This window comes from Melitaea cinxia, chromosome 13 (assembly GCF_905220565.1).
Source record: "Melitaea cinxia chromosome 13, ilMelCinx1.1, whole genome shotgun sequence".
NCBI lineage: Eukaryota > Metazoa > Arthropoda > Insecta > Lepidoptera > Nymphalidae > Melitaea > Melitaea cinxia.
This window is the reverse complement of record NC_059406.1, coordinates 2429574-2449580: the sequence shown is the minus strand read 5'-3', so window position 1 is coordinate 2449580 and position 20007 is coordinate 2429574. Positions and strand designations below refer to the sequence as shown.

At 33.9% G+C, this 20007-nt stretch overlaps 1 long non-coding RNA gene across 1 annotated transcript; it reads right to left on the bottom strand.

The window, feature by feature from the left end:
- Positions 1 to 509: 509 nt before the first annotated feature.
- Positions 510 to 12499, bottom strand: LOC123659025. Its single transcript, XR_006743959.1, has 3 exons — positions 12262 to 12499; positions 3508 to 3512; positions 510 to 521 (listed from the first exon to the last, which is right to left on the bottom strand). It is a non-coding gene; the product is annotated as an uncharacterized LOC123659025 (long non-coding RNA).
- Positions 12500 to 20007: the final 7508 nt, after the last annotated feature.

Genomic DNA, 20007 nt, shown 5'->3' with positions numbered 1-20007 from the left:
CGTATGAACGGTATGCGAAATGAAATTTTTGCGGATTTACGTAGTCAACTGATGAAATAGAATATGGTTATTTTAATATAAATCCCTCTAAACGTCGGAACTTTTCATACAGTTTTTTTTTTATATTAAACGTTAAGTTATTTATAAAATTAAAAACTTTAAATATATTTTAGTTATACCTTATTGTTATTTATACCTTACCTTACCATCCGCGTTACTTATAAAATGTATATACAAATAATTAAGCCTACAGATTATACTATCATGACCCATGAGCTTTACAATAAAAGCCCTTCTATTGTTGTTATTGTTCAAGGGTAAACGCAATATTCGGTGTAAACAATAAAATCTCTCTTTCCCTATAATATTTATCCCCAAGACGCTGTGCTGACCCACAATCCAAGTTGGAACTAAACTATGAGGGGGAAATAACTTATGTAGGAAGAGTGACTGCTTGAATATTGTTCGGACTTTGTTAGGTCCAAGTTAAGTGATCTTAATATCATTTCATATTAGATAAACTTGACCCAAAAGATATTCAAGTAAATATTCAAAGCGACTATTTTTAAGTTTTAATATAATACTAGTTTTTAGATTAACCAATGACAAATAATAGTTTCATTGCTGGGAATATATCTCATCATTTCAGCCTATCACAGTCCACTGCTGGACATAGGCCTCTACAAGTTCGCGCAAAAAATGGCGTGAACTCATGTGTGTTGCCCATAGTCACCAAGCTGGGCAGGCGGGTTGGTGACCGCAGGGCTGGCTGGCTTACCACCATCTTGTCGCACCGAAGACGCTGCTGCCCATCTTCGGCCTGTGTATTTCAAAGCAGTTGGATGGTTATCCCACCATCGGTCGGTTTCTTAAGTTCCAAGGTGGTAGTGGAACTGCGTTATCCCTTAGTCGCCTCTTACGAGACCCACGAGAAGAGAGGGGGTGGCCATATTCTTTGACGCCGTCGCCGTTTGCAGCCCGACTGGGGTAGTACCTCGACCTTACAGAAGATCACAGCAAAATAATACTGTTTTCAAGCAGTATTGTGTTCCTGTTGATGAGTAAGGTGACCAGAGCTCCTGGGGGGATTGGGGATTGGGGATTGGGTCGGCAACGCGCTTGCGATGCTTCTGGTGTTGCAGGTGTCTATAAGCTACGGTAATCGCTTACCATCAGGTAAGCCGTACGCTTGTTTGCCGACCTAGTGACATAAAATAAAATAAATAAATAAATAAATAAAACGCCACGGCGCCGTGCCGTAACTTTTCACGGCGTCGTGCCGAAGCACGGTGCTGTGGACGGCGCGCACTAGGCGCGCCGCGTGCTACTTGACAATTGATATTTCGCAGTTTGTGTGCTCGGGCGTGCTTTTCTAGATATGGATCGCAAAAAAGGTTTTTCTACTGTTCTTACTAAGACGACAAATTAAAAAGAAACGGAAACGAGGAAATTTTGGTAAATCCATATATTTATACAATGAACCAAGACGGAGGTTACCTATTTCAAAAGAAAATATGTAGCACCATGCTACGGCAGGACGCCGTCGCCGTAAAACGCCACGGCGCCGTGCCGAATTACGATGCCGGCGCCGTTCCGTTTTACGGTGACGGCGCCTTGCCGTGGATATGGGGCCGGGCCATAAGGATTTTTAATATCATATCAAAAGTCGACCGTTCCAGCGGGGATCGAACTGCATCTCCGACTGACCGTGTCGGTGTTTTAGCCCATTAAGCTATGCAACGATGTACCCGTTAGATCGAAATTTTTGATATGATAATTTTATATTCGGTTCTAAGTGAGAAGTCGGAGCTGCAGGTTCGATCCCCGCTGGAACGGTCGAAATTTGATATATTAAAAAAAAATGTTTAGAATTCCCTAATGTGTGGGTAACACAAAAATAAATAATAAGATGAAGGGTCTTGATTGGATTGTCAATAATTTCTGAAATAACTTTAAAAATAACTTTATAAATTGTAAACTTCTTTTTATGTGTACAATAAAGAGTAAATTATTATTATTATTATAGACTGAACAAAATGAAAAAGAAATACAATGATCATTATTAATGTTAGTGTAAAAACAAAATCACTTTATCACACTTTCACAACGTATATTATACACAAAATTGGACCTAGTACTAGTAGTAGCTTTATAAGAAGTATCAATAAGACGATTAGACTTTGAAAGTTTTCCGCTATATCCTTCCAACTCGGACCACAGCTACCACGTCCCAGCGGGTAGGTCCGCCAGCTACCAACTGCAGACGGTTAATTAAATTCGGTCCAGCGTCCAACCGCTACATAAAACTATGCCGAATGGAATAGTTTAATAATATTATTACTTATTAACTCTGTTCCTCTTGTAAACTTCGTAATAATTAATTCTTGTGTAAGAGATACAAGTTTTATGAATAGTTTACAATGTATGTTGGCTTTTTAACGATGACTATTATTTATTATTTGACTATACGTTGGTGTAGTGGTCTCATCAACTATATATTTCACATTATAATGAAACAACTTATCGGATTTTATTGCACGACACGTGACCCCGTTCTCCCGTGCCCATGGTCGCTGTAAAATATCCGAAATATCGGTCGTCTAAAAAAATTAATAAGCCGCGATTAAATCCGAAAAAGTTGTTCCATAATGAAAATTAAATCAACTTGAACATTCACGTATTATTTCAATTACGTACCTAACCTACATTTTGTGATTGTTTTAAATTAATTTTTACCCAACGTTGCGCAGTAATGAAAAGGATAAAAACTAACCTCCGCACAGACTAGAGCCCCGTCACAGGGTTCTAGTCCTATAGGCGGCGTCGTGTATAAGGTTTTTTTCTTGTTTTCTCACTGTTTATATTTGGGTTGCCTATAATGTAAAGGTGTGTATAATTATTTAAGGGTTAGTGGAGCACTGTCTGGAAATTGTATAGTATAAAAGCAATCAACACATGGCCGAAGAAAATAATTTCTAATAAATTTATTTTAAGCATAATTATAACTCACGAAATAACAGTTACATTTAATGCTAAAAATATTCATTACTAGACTTTACCTGTGACTTCACTCGCATATAATTTTTAGTAAAAAGTATCCTATGTTACTTTTAATACCTCTATAAATATGTGTATAACGTTTCATAATGATCCGTTAAGTAGTTTTCGTGTGCAATTGTAACAAACAAACTTACATTCACATATTATATAATATTTCACGATCTAACTTTCCATTCAAAATTTACTTTCCAAGTGCTTGCTTGGAAAGGATTCCGCTGTGATAAGAGCAATATTGATATTTAATGAATCGAATATACTACGACAAAATTAATAATTTAAAAAAAAATTATTATTCGAAAATTTCAAGATTACACAGCGCTATACTTTTAATCTTGGTACCCCTACTAATATTATAAAATCGAAATTTTATGAGGGGCTATGTACATATGTATGTACGTTTGTTTGTTACTCTTTCACGTAAAACTACTAGACCGATTTTAATAAAACTATATCTACTACAGTACAACATAGCTGAATATCTAGAATAAGACATAGGATAGTTTTTATTTGGATCGAAAATTATACGGAGGAAACCGCATGAACAGCTATTAAAATCTAGTTTCTAGATCGCTTAAACAATTTATAACACTCCTTCAATATTTACAAACGATAAAATAAATAAAGAGATTTATAAAAGAAGTAATTTAAAAAAATACAACAAAAAATTAACCCAACATCGACTACTGACAAACTACCCTCAAAAAGAAACGAAAATGAATATACATTCAATCAATCCCCTAATACAAATTCCATTTAAATTAGTGACTCATTATGGAATCGATGATCACGTACAAATACTGCTGTCGCGTTAAAAGCTCCCCAATGAGAACCAATTCCGTACTATCGTATCTGATATCTAACGCTAACAAAACCAGCCTTAATTGGATTCCACACGAGTGTTGGAATCAAAACGCCATGCGGCGTAAGGCTGAGTTTATATGAGTAAAGTGCAATCCATTTTGATAAATTAACTGTCATTATGGATTTACGGTTAGTGATAGATGGGTTTAGTGTATGTAATTATTTTAATTGATACGTATGCTACATTATGCATGTGTTTAAACTAATTTGTATTATGTAGTAGCCTACACAAAAATAAACAGGTTCATTTGGGACATCACAGAAATTGTAGACAGTTTTTACACAAAAAAAATACAATTAAATAATAATAAATAATTAGTCAATACAACTAATTAGAAAACAAAAAAAAAGTAATAATTTGATAAGGACAGTAATATAGACTACAAAAACACATAATCATAAAAATAAATAAATTATGAATTGTCAAATACATACAAAAAAAAACCAGAAATGTGAAAGTAATTATAACTTTATTATTCCTATATTTATCATACTTAATACCTTTCAAAAATATTTATAATAGGAAAAAAAATGCTTAAAAATATAAATAATACTGGTGCTTCGGTAGCACGAGAGCCGGGCCGGCGAAAGTCAAGACTCCAGGCTGCGGAACCCCTCACCATGCAGGCCGTTGGAACTGTTAATCCAAAAGTGATGCGATAGTTTCTTAAGGTGTTGGTCGAAACTCTTCGCTAATAAGGTTGACTGTTACGTTTATTGAACATATTGTTTTTACTGTTTCAATGAATACGTTATAATAAATTTATATACTTTTAGAACAATGTTTTGACATTTATTCCCATAAGCAACATAGTTTCATTTAAAATGAGACACGTAAACACGAAATATAAAGTTTATTTCTCTGGAGTGTTACAAACAAGTATTAACATATTTTTTTCATATTGTATGAAATTCATAATTTATTATCCAACAAACGTTATCTCCTCTTGCGAACTGTCAAACGCGTGAAAGTAAAGAGTGTTTGTTCGCAAACAAAAAAAAAAAAAAGCGACTTCAATTTCATCGACAAAGTAATATAACGTAGGTAGATGAAAAAAAAGTCAAGTAAATGAACGTTATCAAAGATTACTCATAAAGTCGTTATTAAATCTAGATCAAATTAAATGGGACCACAAAACAAGCATCAGCTTTCAATTAAAATTAGAATTATCAAAATCGGTACATATACTAAAAAGTTATGAGGTATAATGCAACGTAGTCCGCCAAAAAAATAGTCAAGTAAATCTGGTCCATGCAATTGAAGTCGATTTTTTTCCGTTTGCGAGCAACCACAATTATTAATTATCAAAATACTTCCATGCTAATGAGATGCCATGCTCCTGAGCATGGTGCTAAGTCATAAAATATTTTTTAAATGATAACCCTATGTCGCATGACGACATAAAGACGTGTTTTGTTGTCACCGAGCGCTAAAGACCCTGAGCAATGGCTACACGTGAATGTAGCCTAATAAATGTCAGCATGTCACTTTTTGTGGCATTGCGGTCCTGCGTGGATTGATTGATGATTGTTGTGGCAAATATGTCAAGTTCTTTGGTCAAATTGCAACTCTATTATGAATATTTAACGTTCGTGTTTCGAAATTTTCGTTCCATCATTCGATGCTGATGAATATTAATTTTGTTTAATGAAAATTATTGAATAAATTATTTGCTGATTGTTTTTTTTATTTTATTTTTTTATATTGCAATATTTATTCATAAAGTAGCTGCACCCTGCGCGCATTGCCACGCTTTTTTTATTTATTTTTTTTAGTCGTACCAACTCAGAAACCTTTGTGGGCTCATACACGACACTTTTCTGAAGATCATGACATGATCAAATACATAGTTTACGATTCTATAAAGGACATACAGACAGACATTCATTTATATATATAGACTAACGGGCCCGACAGACGTTATCTTGCTTAAAATAGAAATACTGATGATGATTACGACCGCTCTCCTAACGGCGCTTGACTATACTGTAAAAATAAATTAACAATAGAAATGTGAGTTCTGCATGTGTTCACAATTTTAACACACCATAAAAATAAATAAATATTTACACAATACACGGTCGTCTGTTCCTTAAAGTAAGCAACTTAATGCTTGTGTTATAGGTAACAGCCGACTAGTATAGCTACATATATTTTTTTCGATAAACATCTTGAGATTAAATTAAAGACAAAATTGTTAATAACACATGCAGACATAACATGTCGTACGTAATAAAGCAATAATAGACTTTATTTATAGGCTATAATAATTTCTTAGTTCGAGTTAACAGCGGGCTGGATCGCAAAAAATTCGCACTAAACTGTCCGGGACGACGCTAAGCGACGGTTTAAGCATTAAGAGAGCTCGTAAGAACGTTAAAGGTTGTTTATTCGCTGTACGTGACCGACCGGGCATTATTTTTTTCACCCTGAATCTATTTCAGATGGTTCAATTGAGATCTGTGGGCTTTGTTCCATATTGTATTACCTTGTAATTATAGGATTACTGACTTGATATAGCGTTTAACTTTGGGGGGGGGGGATTTGTTGTGAAGTGTGATGATTTAGTTTGGAAGAAGGATTGTAAAAATTTCTTACAGAAAGAGCTTTTAATAAACGTTTTATAGCACAATCTGCTAAGCTCTAACTGTTTCAATATAGGAAATACATATGGATTTTAATAAATTTTTATCTGTGATGATTATAACTAAAACTGAGCCTTTTTAATACAACTAGGTCGGCCAATAAGCCTACGATTCAACTAATGACAAACGATTCACATACCTTATAGACCTTAAACCCAATCCACCCCATGAGCTCTGGCTCACCATAAGAACACGAGGCTACTTGGAAGCAATGTTACTTAGCTGTCATCTTCTGTAAGGGTAAATACTTCCCCAGTCGGGCTGATATAACAGTTAGTTTTATAGTGTGTCATTGCATGTGGTAAGTCAATGTAAAAGATCTCCTGTGATATTTTATTATTATCATTATTAGCTATATGCCAATTTATTTTTATGAAAATAATTTATAGACATCCATACAAATATTACTTATGCGTAAATAATTAAGTCTGTTTGTTGACCTGTGTTAGTATAAAAATAGACTTCACCTTCTAAAAGGATACAGAATAAATTTTTATCGCGAAAAATTAAACTTTAACTTAATTGTCAAGTAAGTGTTAGTTTGTAATGCTTCACGATTTCTCAACTATTTATGATATGAAAGTTAATTTTAGACTTTCAATAAAAAAGGTTTTAAGATTTTTTTATCACTAAAAATGGCACATTAAAAAGCTATATTTGAAGACTCAGTTGCTATCAATAAAACTGATATAAATAAATATGTTGTTACCATACCCATAAAAGCGTGAGATCCAAAGATAGTGAACGTAATACCTTTTTGTACAACAGCCGTTTGACACATATACATTTCTTGTAATACATATACTACTCCGTATCACGATCACAATTCAGCCTGTACATCCCACTGCTGGGCATAGGCCTCTTTCTCCATGTAGGAGAAGTATTGGAGCTTAATCCATCACGCTTCTCCACTGCTGGTTGGCACATATCTTTCCCACTATGAGTAACGATCGCTATCAGATATTTATGATAACAAACGGGACATACAGCTACTCTCCGAGGCACGGTGGGAAGATCCACAAAGACAGACACCCAAACCGGAAATATTTCATTCCCCCCGCACTACTCAGGGCGTTCTAACGTAACTATTCTTAGTCTTGCTTTAAAAATCCTTATTGTTGTAAAAAGTTGACCCTTTAAATATTAAATTACATTGTTGGATAGCTTATTTTGTGGGCTTCACGTTGAACTATTCAGTTTTTAAATCAAGCAACTGACAAAGAAGATATCACAGTTTTATTCAACAACGGCTATAAAACATTTGAATTAACATTTGAGGCGCATGAGTCATCGGTCAACGGACTCGAGCAGTGTATTGCAACGGTGTCAACGACCGGCCTTCGCTCGGTAAACTTCGTGTCAACAAGGACGTACCGACGGCCTCCGATATCCTTGCTCGGAATCGTTCGGTGCGGCGGCGGCGCAGTGACAGTGAAATAACAATATTCCCTCCGACGTTTGCTAAATACGGCCTTGTGAGTACAGCTGTTTTGCTCCTTATTTTTACATATCATATCTATCTATATTTTTTTGTCAGTAAATACCGTATCACCAGATAATAAATCCAATGCTTTCCTCTATGAAAAGAACCCCACCTAATAGTCCAGCGTCGTCTCATTACGCCTCTGAGCCTAACTTAACATCAAATACTTCCAAGGACTATAAAGGTGATGATGATATTTCAAATACTACCCATAGGAAGAGAAAGCGTAGTGATAATGATTGGGAACGAATGGAGATAATGATGAATGAGATGAAGGGTATGTTTTCTCAACTAGTAACAAAACAAAACCAGCAGAATGATAAAATGGATTCCTTACATTCAGCTCTTGACGAAATTAGATCTCAAAATGCTATCATAAGGACTCAAAACGCTGAAATACGCACACAAAATATTGAAATTCAGAATACTATTAAATTCCTCTCTGATAAGTACGATGATGCCCTTCTGGAGATAGATAATTTAAAAAAAGAATGCAACAACAACAAAAAAACTATAAAGGCTCTGGAGGGTAAGGTTGACTATTTGGAAAAGCATATTAAAGCGGCTTCCTTAGAGATTAAAAATCTTCCGTCCACAACACCAGAAACTCGAGAAACGCTTATTAACTCAGTAAAAAAAATTAGTAACATCGTCAATCAACCGCTTAATGGAAGTGAGATTCAGAACATCTTTCGATTAAAGAATAAGACAGACTCGTTGGGTACAGTTATAGTTGAATTTGCGTCTCCAAAACTTAAAGAACAGTTCCTAAGCTCAACTAAATCCTTTAATAAACAAAATACGAAAAACCGCCTTAATTCAAACCACGTGAATGAAAAAGTTCCTAAGCAACCACTATATATCTCAGAAGTTCTCACTACTATGACGAAACGGTTACACTACCTGGCGAAAGAGTTTGTTAAAAGCAGTGAATATGAGCAATGCTGGACTGCCAACGGCAAGGTGTATGTACGAGAAAAGGATGGAATGCCTGGCCGGCTTATAAAGTCTGAAGAAGATCTTTCGCGGCTACGAAAACAAAAGTGACTAGTCCGGTTTATATTACTATCATTTATGTACTTTAAAATTGCACATGCGTTCTATGTACCTATTAAATTGTTAAATATTTTAAGCAATAGTGTACTAACCTACATGTACAATCAAAAATATAATAAAACTATTTACAAAATACACACAGTAAAATATACATTACATATAATATACATTATATATATACATTATGTATCCTTCATGTATCTTAAAATTTCGCTCGCATTGTATGTACTTATTAAACCCCTAAATATTTTAAGCAATATTGAACTAACCTACAAATACAAACAAAAATACGAGTATAATAAAACTATTTACAAAATACACACATTAATACATACATTACATATCATATACATTATATATTTACATTACATGTCATTTATGTATCTTAAAATTTCGCCCGCATTGTATATACTTATCAAATTGTTAAATATTTTAAGCAAAATTGAACTAATCTATAAATACAAACAAAAATACGAGTATAATAAAACTATTTACAAAATACACTCATTAATATATACATTATATTTATTTTGTATCATTGGGTTATATACATTACATTACTACAAATACACACCGCAAACATTTTACAAAAAGCCAATACAGTACATATTATCTATACTCATAAAAACAAACACATACTACCCTCAAATTATAAAAATAATGATTTTCTTGAATAGTAAAACAAAACTTTTCTTACTGATTACAAAAATTGACGATTCTTGTTTGGGACTGTTTGTGATTGGAATCAACAATATCATTTATTGTTGGACTCTGCTAAAGACATTAAATTTCTGTAAATTAACATTGTATAAATGTAAATTGATAATTAACTATAATAAAATTCGATATAATACAGAATAATCTTAACAATATAGACTCTGTCTCTGTGTCTGTATCTTCAACTTGTGACTTGGACCATTGTATCCCACCAAATTTTAATCCAGCCCAGTCACTGAAATTCCTAAGTCAAAACATACGAAGTATTACAAAAAACATGCCAGGTTTTATGACCATACTGGCTAGGGCAAAAATTGACTGGGAAATAATCGCCTTAACTGAATGTTGGTTGCTTAATACACAAAATATTCCTGAGTTAGCAAACTACAATAGTTTTAAGACGGTTAATAACCGTACACAAAACGAGGGTGTTGTGGTTTATGCACACAAAGCACTTAGGGTCATGGTGACAGAGCCTACTTTTATGGATGCTAATTGTCTTCAAATAACAATTGACTCTAGTACAGTACTGCTAGTCATATACCGACCTCCGAGCTATAGAGACATTACCAACTTTTTATCTTCCTTAAATGACATACTAACAAATATAGCTCATTATAAAAATATTATAATTACGGGAGATATAAATATTAACATTCACCAACAATGCCGAGATACAATCAAATATAAGTACTTAAATCTATTAGCATCACATGGCCTGCTGCCTGCCCATTACTTACCCACTCGACAAAATGCTTGTCTTGATCATTTTATCCTCAAAACTGGGCTACCTGCTTCTACCTTGGTCGCACATTCTGCTTTAACTGATCATGACACAATCTTATTATATCTTGCTAAAAAAGTAACTAAAACCATAGCAAAAAAAGTTGTTGTCCGTGTTAATTATGAACAATTGGATGCTCACATGATGAAACTTGACTTTAGCGAAGTGTATAAGACGCAAAACCCTCACGATGCCGCTCAGACGATGATAAATTTAATTAAAAATTTGATTGATTTAAATTCTAAAACAGTTAAAATACCAAATCGAAAAGTAACCATAAAACCATGGATTACTCCTGGTCTACTTCGATGTATCAGACACAGGGACGCCTTACATAAAAACCTCAAAAAGGCACCTAGTAATGAGATCTTGCGAATCACTTTTTCTAGGTACAGAAATTTTTGTAATAGGCTATTAAAAAATACTAAATTAGAATATGATAGACAAGCAGTAATCAAAGCAGACAGAAACCCAAAAGAACTATGGTCAGTGATAAATAACATATCAGGCAGAACCAAACATAAAGAAAATACATCTACTAATTTGTTGAATACACTAGCCACACCGAATCTCTCGATAAACTTTGTTAATGATTTTTTCTCTAACATTGGTAAGCAGCTTGCGGAGAAAAATATAACCTCACAGAATGTACCACTTAACACCTTGGTAAAGAATATAAACCCGCAATCAATGGTCATGTTGCCAACTGACGAGGAGGAAGTCACTGGGCTGTTGAGGGCACTCCGTAGTGACTGTGCAAAGGGTTGGGACAACATTTCCAGCAACTTATTAAAAAAACACGAACTCACTATAGTACCACCTCTAACATACATTTGCAACCTTGCGCTCTCTACAGGCAAATTTCCTAAGGTGTTCAAGAAGGCCATCATACACCCGATCTATAAGAGTGGGGATCGAGGCTGTGTTAATAACTATAGGCCAATAGCCGTACTTCCTGCTCTCTCAAAAATACTGGAGCGGATTATGAATAGCAGGCTTACTAATTATCTGGAAAAGAACAATCTTCTCTCACCTGCGCAGTTTGGCTTTCGTGCGGGCAGATCCACTTCTGATGCTGTAAATGAACTTACCAACTTTATAGTATCAGAGATGGATGGAGGGCGGAAAGTCTTGGGTATATTCCTGGATATTGCCAAAGCATTTGACACGGTTTCTGTACCCCTCCTTATCCGGAAAATGGAAAATCTGGGGATTAGAGGTGTACCTCTGTGCCTTTTTGAAGATTACTTGAGTGAGCGTACCCAGAGAGTTAGAATAGACGAATACATCAGTAGCGAGCGTACATTGACTTATGGCACGCCTCAAGGTAGCGTACTTGGACCTACTCTATTTCTTATTTACATCAACGACCTGAGTATGCTCACCCTCCCTGGTTGCAAAATAATCAGCTTTGCCGACGACACTGCTCTCTTATTCACTGCAGATACATGGGCCGAAACATACAGGTATGCTCAGTCGGGTTTCAATACTATCTCAAAGTGGTTACAAGGAAACCTATTGACTTTAAATAGCGCGAAAACCACTTACATCACTTTCTCCTTTAAAGGCATTGTACCACAGTCTACTACTCACGCCATACAAGTTCACTCGTGTTCTGAACCACAAAACGCTACATGCGACTGCACATGCTTACAAAAAAAAGAGACTGTAAAATACTTGGGAGTAGTGATTGATAATAATCTTAGATTTGACGAACATATAGATGCGATTATTAACAGGTTACGAAAACTTATATACGTCTTTAAAACAATAAGAAATGTCTTGGATGCTAACCGATTGAAATCTGTCTATTTTGCCCTCGCTCAATCGGTGCTAACTTATTGCATCACGTCCTGGGGTGGTGCACCGAAAACCAGACTGATTGACCTGGAGAGAGCGCAAAGAGCTATACTGAAGGTATCATTATTTAAACCGTATCGTTACCCCACTGTATTGTTATACAAAGAGTGCCAGGTCTTAACGGTGCGCCAATTGTTTATACTTGACACCCTACTAAGACAACACACACTTCTTGAATATCACCCGTCAGTGTCAGACGCCAAAAGGCGGTACAATCCTGTACAGTGTAGCAAGTTTTCCACAAGGTTCTCAAAGCGATTCTTTTGCAGCTTGGGTGGCTTTTTGTACAACAAAATCAATCGATTTCTGCCTATATACAACCTCACTAAAAATAGGTGTAAACGGAAATTAACTGACTGGTTACAGAAACTGAACTATGATGACACGGAAGCGATTCTTTCTGCCCTTACTTAGAGTACTTCTAACATACTAGCACCCACACCCACACAACACACACACACACACACACACACACACACACACACACACACACACACACACACACACACACACCACCTAACCCATATCTTACCACGAATAACATAAAATATACTAACCTTAGATATATAAAGTTACTATCTCATATAATATTGTTTACAACAAAATTGTTAATGCCCGTATGATGAGAATTGAAATGTACTTTTTTAAGGGGTGGAGACCTGGTGTCCTGAAACACAGGCCTCGAGCCTAGCTTAGGCACCAGTCTCCCACAATATTAGTGCTCATGTTATTATGTACCTATCTAATGTCCTGTTAGCAATATTGTGGTGAGAAAATAAATAAATCTTATCTTATTATTATTATTATTTGTACATTTACACAAATATTCATACCGAGCGGAATCGAACCCGCAAACCGCCGCTGTGTAGGCGACAACCCGGCACACGCCTGTCTACACTAGACTTCTACATATATTAGCACATATTACATAAACAAATAATATACAGTCGTTTCAAACTACGCTAACGAAATTATTATTGTAAGAAAGTCGAAAATATTATTACATACACAAGAATCTACTAAAATCATATCCAGTAAAAGACAATAACCTCGCGATAGCAATAAAATTGTTCCGCCTAATACAAAATTCTGTTTGCACATAATCGCCAATGTCAAACCAGACGCTCAGGAACGAGAATAAATTTGTTCGAAGCGTAAGTTTACCACTATAACAGGTGTGCTTGAATTTCCTTATGATAATGGTATTTATTTATGCGGTTAAGTGGTTTCACGATTTTCTCCTATCATAAAAATTTTATCATTTATCATTCACTATTTCTACGATGTGATTTTAAAAAGAATTTCATACTCGTATATAGTTTTTTTTTTTTTGGAACGAGGTTCCTTGTGGGGCGTTGCGAGGGGGTACCCTAGCCGGTAAAAAAAGTCCGTAACGTTAAATAAAAGCCTAAGATTCTTATGTATGGTCATGCATGATGGCTATACAGTGTCTAATGTATAGGTTTGTGATGATTGTTATTATTATTGCAGTTGGCTATTATTATTATGTCATTCGATATATATTATGTATTTTTATAAATAATTGTAAATAAAATAAAGTTGTTAAGATAATTTTGTACGTTTTTTATGGATAAAAAGATCACAATAAAAAATATATATACGAATAATTATTCTCTTTATACCTCGAATATAACTTGAAATTAATATTTTATAACAAGGAACTTCGTTCCTATCTGGTGTCCCGCGACACCACACGGTTTTTGTATTATCCTTTCATTTTATTGCCACGTAGTGCTGCTTTTCTTAAAGTAGCACGATGCTACGCTGCATATATCTGCTGATACAATAAGTATTGTAAAATAACAGTCCATTTCTAAGTAAGACTGATCCGTCACGCTACTTTACGTGCATAGAGTTCCAATATACTTGGAATTTAAAAAAAATACATGAAAATCGCTTATTATTACATTTTAAAACAGAATTGTCTTTACAGACGCGATAAAGAGACATATACGCTATATGGGTAAAAATGAGCTTTACTACGAATTCTCTCTATCTGGATATATTTATATGAAAAATAATTTTAAGAATTAGAATGACCTCTTAATGTTATAATTACTAAGCATTGTTATTTGTTTCTATAGTAACTGAATGATTGTTTATGAAGTAAAATACGCGTTGTTGCTAAACAGGAAATAAAACATCTAATGAAACACTTTTTTCGGATTTTATCGCGGTTTATTATTAACTTTTGATTCCCGACGTTTCGGATACTTTACAGTAACCAAGGATGATCCGTGAGGCTATTGAAATTAAAAACATTCCAATTTCAATAGAGAAGATGGCTGGCAATTACCACCTGCTTGGGACCCCATTATTAATATAATTAAATCAAAAACCAAGCATAATATACCACAGATTAAAGACTCAATTAGCACATTCTGCGTAGATACGACTAAATAAAATATTGATGTATGTCGGGTAGTTTCGAATAACTTTGTAACGTTAGGACGTCTGACACCTCAGTCCTCCCGAAATGAAAATTAAATGAGTAAAATTCGCGTAAACATTAGAAAACAATAAAGGAAATAAAACATTTTCATCGCGCAAAATACTTCAACTATTTTTACCAATGCATTACTTACTCTGCTTCTAATATTGTGTAATCTATACTAATATTATTATTATTATTTAAAAATTTACATCCACGGGTTCAAAATGCCTATGCCTTTTGTAAATCATGCATGCATTATTATAATACCACAGGCGATTTTTCATTATTACTACAGATCGACAGTCCTGTGACTGCCTAGTAAAACTAGGACGTGGTCCGACGCTGACGGTTTTTCTATTGCATTTACAAAATACTGATTGATGGAAAAGTATACACATAATTACTAATATTACAAAGCCGAAGAGTTTTTTTATTTGAACGCACTCATCTACCGGTTCGAATTGTAAAATTATTTTTGTGTTCCCTAGTCCATTTATCGAGAGAGGTCATAATAATATTTTAAACAGACTTCCAAAAAAGAAGGAGGTTCTAATTTCAATTGTTTTTTTTTTTTAAATGTATCTTGACTCAGAACTTGGTGTGTGGTTCAGAACTTGAACCGATGATTTTTGTTTGAATCGAAAGGTGGGGTGTCATCTGGTCCCATTTAAATTGCGATCTATGAATTACTTTTTGAATTATATATCTAACTAGCTGACCCGGCGAACTTCGTATCGCCTAACACAAACTTTATCGTATGGTATTAAAGTTCAAATTGACTTTTATTTATTTTCACAAATCTTTTGTATGGGAGTATAGAAAAGTGTTGTTTTTAGACTTTTGCAGGAAATTTATTTTTTTTTTTTTTAATTTTTCTCTCCGTAAGAACCATCCTCGCACTTCAAGGAATATTTTTAAAAAATAATTAGCGAAATCGGTCCAACCGTTGTCGAGTTTTGCGCTTAGCAACACATTCAGCGACTCATTTTTATATTATAGATATAAATGCATATTTACTTGACTATTTTTTCGTCGACCTACGTTGTATTTATTATACCGCATAACTTTTCACTGGGTTAGCAATTTCGATGATATTTATTTTAGTCGAAAGCTGATGTACCATTTAAATTTCATTGAGATTTGATTACGACTTTTTGAGTAATTGTTGATAACGTGTATTTACTTGCCTATTTTTTCGTTTACCTACGTTGTATTACTTATCGATGTAATTAAAGTCGGTTTTTTTTTCGTTTGCGAGCAAACCCAATTATAGTACAATTTTTCCATAAATTAACGCGGCTGAAACGCGGGTTACAGTGAACAGATTATAATTACATTTGTATATAGAACAACTAAATTTCCTCATAAAATTTTCGCGCAAAGCGGTTATATATAATTGAATTAAAGACCTTTAAATTTGAATAGAAATTGGTTGCATGTTCAAGGAGTATTATATCGTTGATTTCAAATTATATTTACTTAATTTATTTTACGATATTAAACGTTCGACGTTAAATTATACATTTTATTAGCGCAAAAACTTGACTTAAATAAAACCATATTTATGTTTCATAAAACGCTACCGTACTTCGACTGTTTCAATCAACATAATTTAAGTTATGTTATTATATTTTCATTTTATTTGGAGTCATTTTTGAGGAATGATAAATTATTACGTTCTTTATAAAACTTAAAAAAAAACCTGTTTTAAAAAAAGAACATTTTCTTCATAATAACGTTTTCTTCAATTATTTTTTCTGCGTTTTATCGTTGAGGGCGGGAAATAAATTAATTTCAACGTGTATTTACTATTAATACAGTAATTTGTTCTAAAATTACATTCGATTAAAACAGATAAATAGAATAATTGTAGTTGAAATTGACATATTAAGAAATTAATATTTAATTATAAGAATAAAATTTTCGAATGTTTACTCATTATATATTGTAAATATTTGTATCACAAGATCTATTGATTGACAAGAAAGGGTGCTTGGAAGATTAACCAACCAAGATAAAAATCAGTCTTTCCCATTAAAAAAAGGTTTCATTTAATATTCACAACAAATTTATATAAATAAATTAGGTTAAAAATAATGTAACGGTACCCTATACGTTATATTTGATCATCTTTACATAATAGTAGATTTACTTCTCAGAATAAAAGACAAAATCTTATATTACTTTATTTAAGTAGGCTTCAGGTACACTTCAATAAGTTCAATATAGTTAAGGTGAAGCTACCACCTCCAAGCTAAACAAACATTTCCTGTATCTCTTATTGAAATAATATTCACTGTTATTTATTTATATTTTTATTCCTATAACATCGCTTTATAGCTTTGTCCTTCGCTTAGCTGCTCGATACGACTGAACACTAAACATAGTAGGTACACTATTACTACATGAACAAACGCTATGATTGCTTCAGTCATTATGGCCAGCTATTAATCAGACCAATCTAATCGAGGCACGTTAGTTTTTATCCTTTTCATTACTGCGCAACGTTGGGTAAAAATTGATTTAAAACAATCACAAAATGTAGGTTAGGTACGTTATTGAAATAATACGTGAATGTTCAAGTTTATTTAATTTTCATAATGAAACAACTTTTTCGGATTTAATCGCGGCTTATTAAGTTTTTTAGATGCCCGACGTTTCGGATACTTTACAGCAACCATGGTCACGGGAGGACTAACTCGACTGTTATTTAATTTTTTTAAGTTATAAAATTAGAATAGTTTATTTGTTCGTAAGCTCAAATCTCAGGAACTTTAAAACAAATATTGTGATTTATTTTTGTATTAAAAATGGGTTGCTATAGTTGAAAAATAATATAATAATAAAATATAGTCGTACACCGACTGATGGGCTGACTTCTAAAAAGGAGGAGGGTCTCAATTTGATTGTATTTTTTTTTCAATGTATGTTACCTCAGAACTTTTTAGTGGGTGAATCGATTTCGATGATTCTATATTTAATTGAAAGCTGATGCTTGTTTTGTAGTCCCATTTAAATATGATCGACACCTGATAACTAATTTTTAATTAATCTTTCGACCCCCGTATTTACTTGACTAATTTTTCGTATACTCATTTTGTATGTACAAGTAGTCAATGTAATTGACGTTGGGTTTTTTTTCGTTTGCTGCTCGCAACAAAATTATTTAACTATAAATACAAATATTATTTAACTACAAATAAAAATTCCTGTTCTGAGTGGCAATGGAACTCGCAGTCGACAGCGTAATGGTAACTCGCACCACTATTCAAAGGAGGTTATAAAAATAAGGTAAGAATTATTTCATAAAAGAATCACTTTATTTTTAATTTAAACCTCGGGTCATAGGTAACATTTTTTTGTTTGAGCCACAAACTCTTTCCTGGTTATGGGCGTAAAAAGGGTAAAAGCAAACTGAAATCAGGGAAAGGATGGGAGTACAATTTTTTTTTTTGTGAAAAGGTTATACTTAGTATGGAGGTAGCGTCAGCACCATAAGAACTCTAAGCTTGGATTTAAGATCCAATTATCTTTCTTACACAGCTAAAAAAGTATATTATACAATAATTATATAGGTTTAATTGCAGTGCAGTATCTTTTAATTTTCCTCTTGCAAGTATAAGGGATGACGTAGCTCGAATAAAGTAAATTATTAAATGGCTTTTAATACTTTATCTATTTTTAATTATATTTTATTAATCCCAAAAACTATGACAATATTTTGTACCAAAATTACCTTAAACAACTTTGTTTTAATTCATCATAATAGTAATATTGGAAATTGGAACACGTCATCTGCTTGAGACATCCATTCGATCTAATATATTCCGAAATTTTGAAACTAAAAATATGAGAATATTTTAGACCATTTTAATCGACTGCAAAAATGGTGGTGATCATCAATTCAAGTGTATTTTTCATGTGTGTAATTTCTCAGCGGGTGAACCGATTTTGATGATTCTTTTTTGATCGATAGCTGGTGCTTATCATATGATCTCATTTAAATAATGTGATCGAGATCTGACGGATACATTTTGAGTTATATCTAATAATGCGTATTTAATTTAATATTTTTGTCTACTTATATTGTACTGTGTCTATGTAAAATTAAGTCAGTTTTTTTTTCATTTGCGAGCAAACACGATTAAAACATATTACCATAGCAATATTGGAAGTTGAAACACTATCAAAGCGCAAACATTCCTTTTTAATCCGTGCATTTATTGTACGATGGACGACGTTTATTACATTGTAAATAACAAAACAAGAATTTATTCGCGTTTTTTGTTCGTACATTTAACTTTATTTGTAAAACCGTTTCATGTTTGAATAAGCGATGGACACACGTGATGAATTCGGCGCGTCATCAGAGAGAGGCATCAATCCCGGAATGAAATTAATTACGCAACTAATCATGAATGTGATAGCTTTCTGTTTGTTGTTTACTTAGCTTTATTCGATAGGTCAATTGCAATCCAGTAACGGTAAGTAAGTTACCCAATAACGTGTTATTTCAATAAAATACTTTTTCATCATCATCATCATTTCAGCCTATTGCAGTCCACTGCTGGACATAGGCCTCCACAATTTAGCGCCAAATATGGCACGAACTCATGTGTTTTGCCATACTTTTTGACCTATCTCAATTGATGTATTTCGGTCCATGCCTGCTAATCATTTGTTATGAAAAATTCAGTAATAGGAACCGTTTGATCTATCAAAATATTATGTGGTATATCATGATTACAGCCTATACAGTCCACTGTTGGACATAGGCCACCACAAGTTTACGCCAAAAATAACGTAAACTCATGTATTTTGCCCATAGTCACCACGCGGGGCAGGCGGGTTGGTGACCGCAGGGCTGGCTTTGTCGCACCGAAGACGCTGCTGCCCGTCTTCGGCCTGTGTATTTCAAAGCCAGTAGTTGGGTAGTTATCCCGCCACCGGTCGGCTTCTTAAGTTCTAAGGTGGTAGCGAAACTGTGTTATCCCTTAGTCGCCTCTTACGATACCCACGGGAAGAGAGGAGGTGGCTATATTCTTTAGTACCGTAGCCACACAGTACATGTGGTATATATAGTAA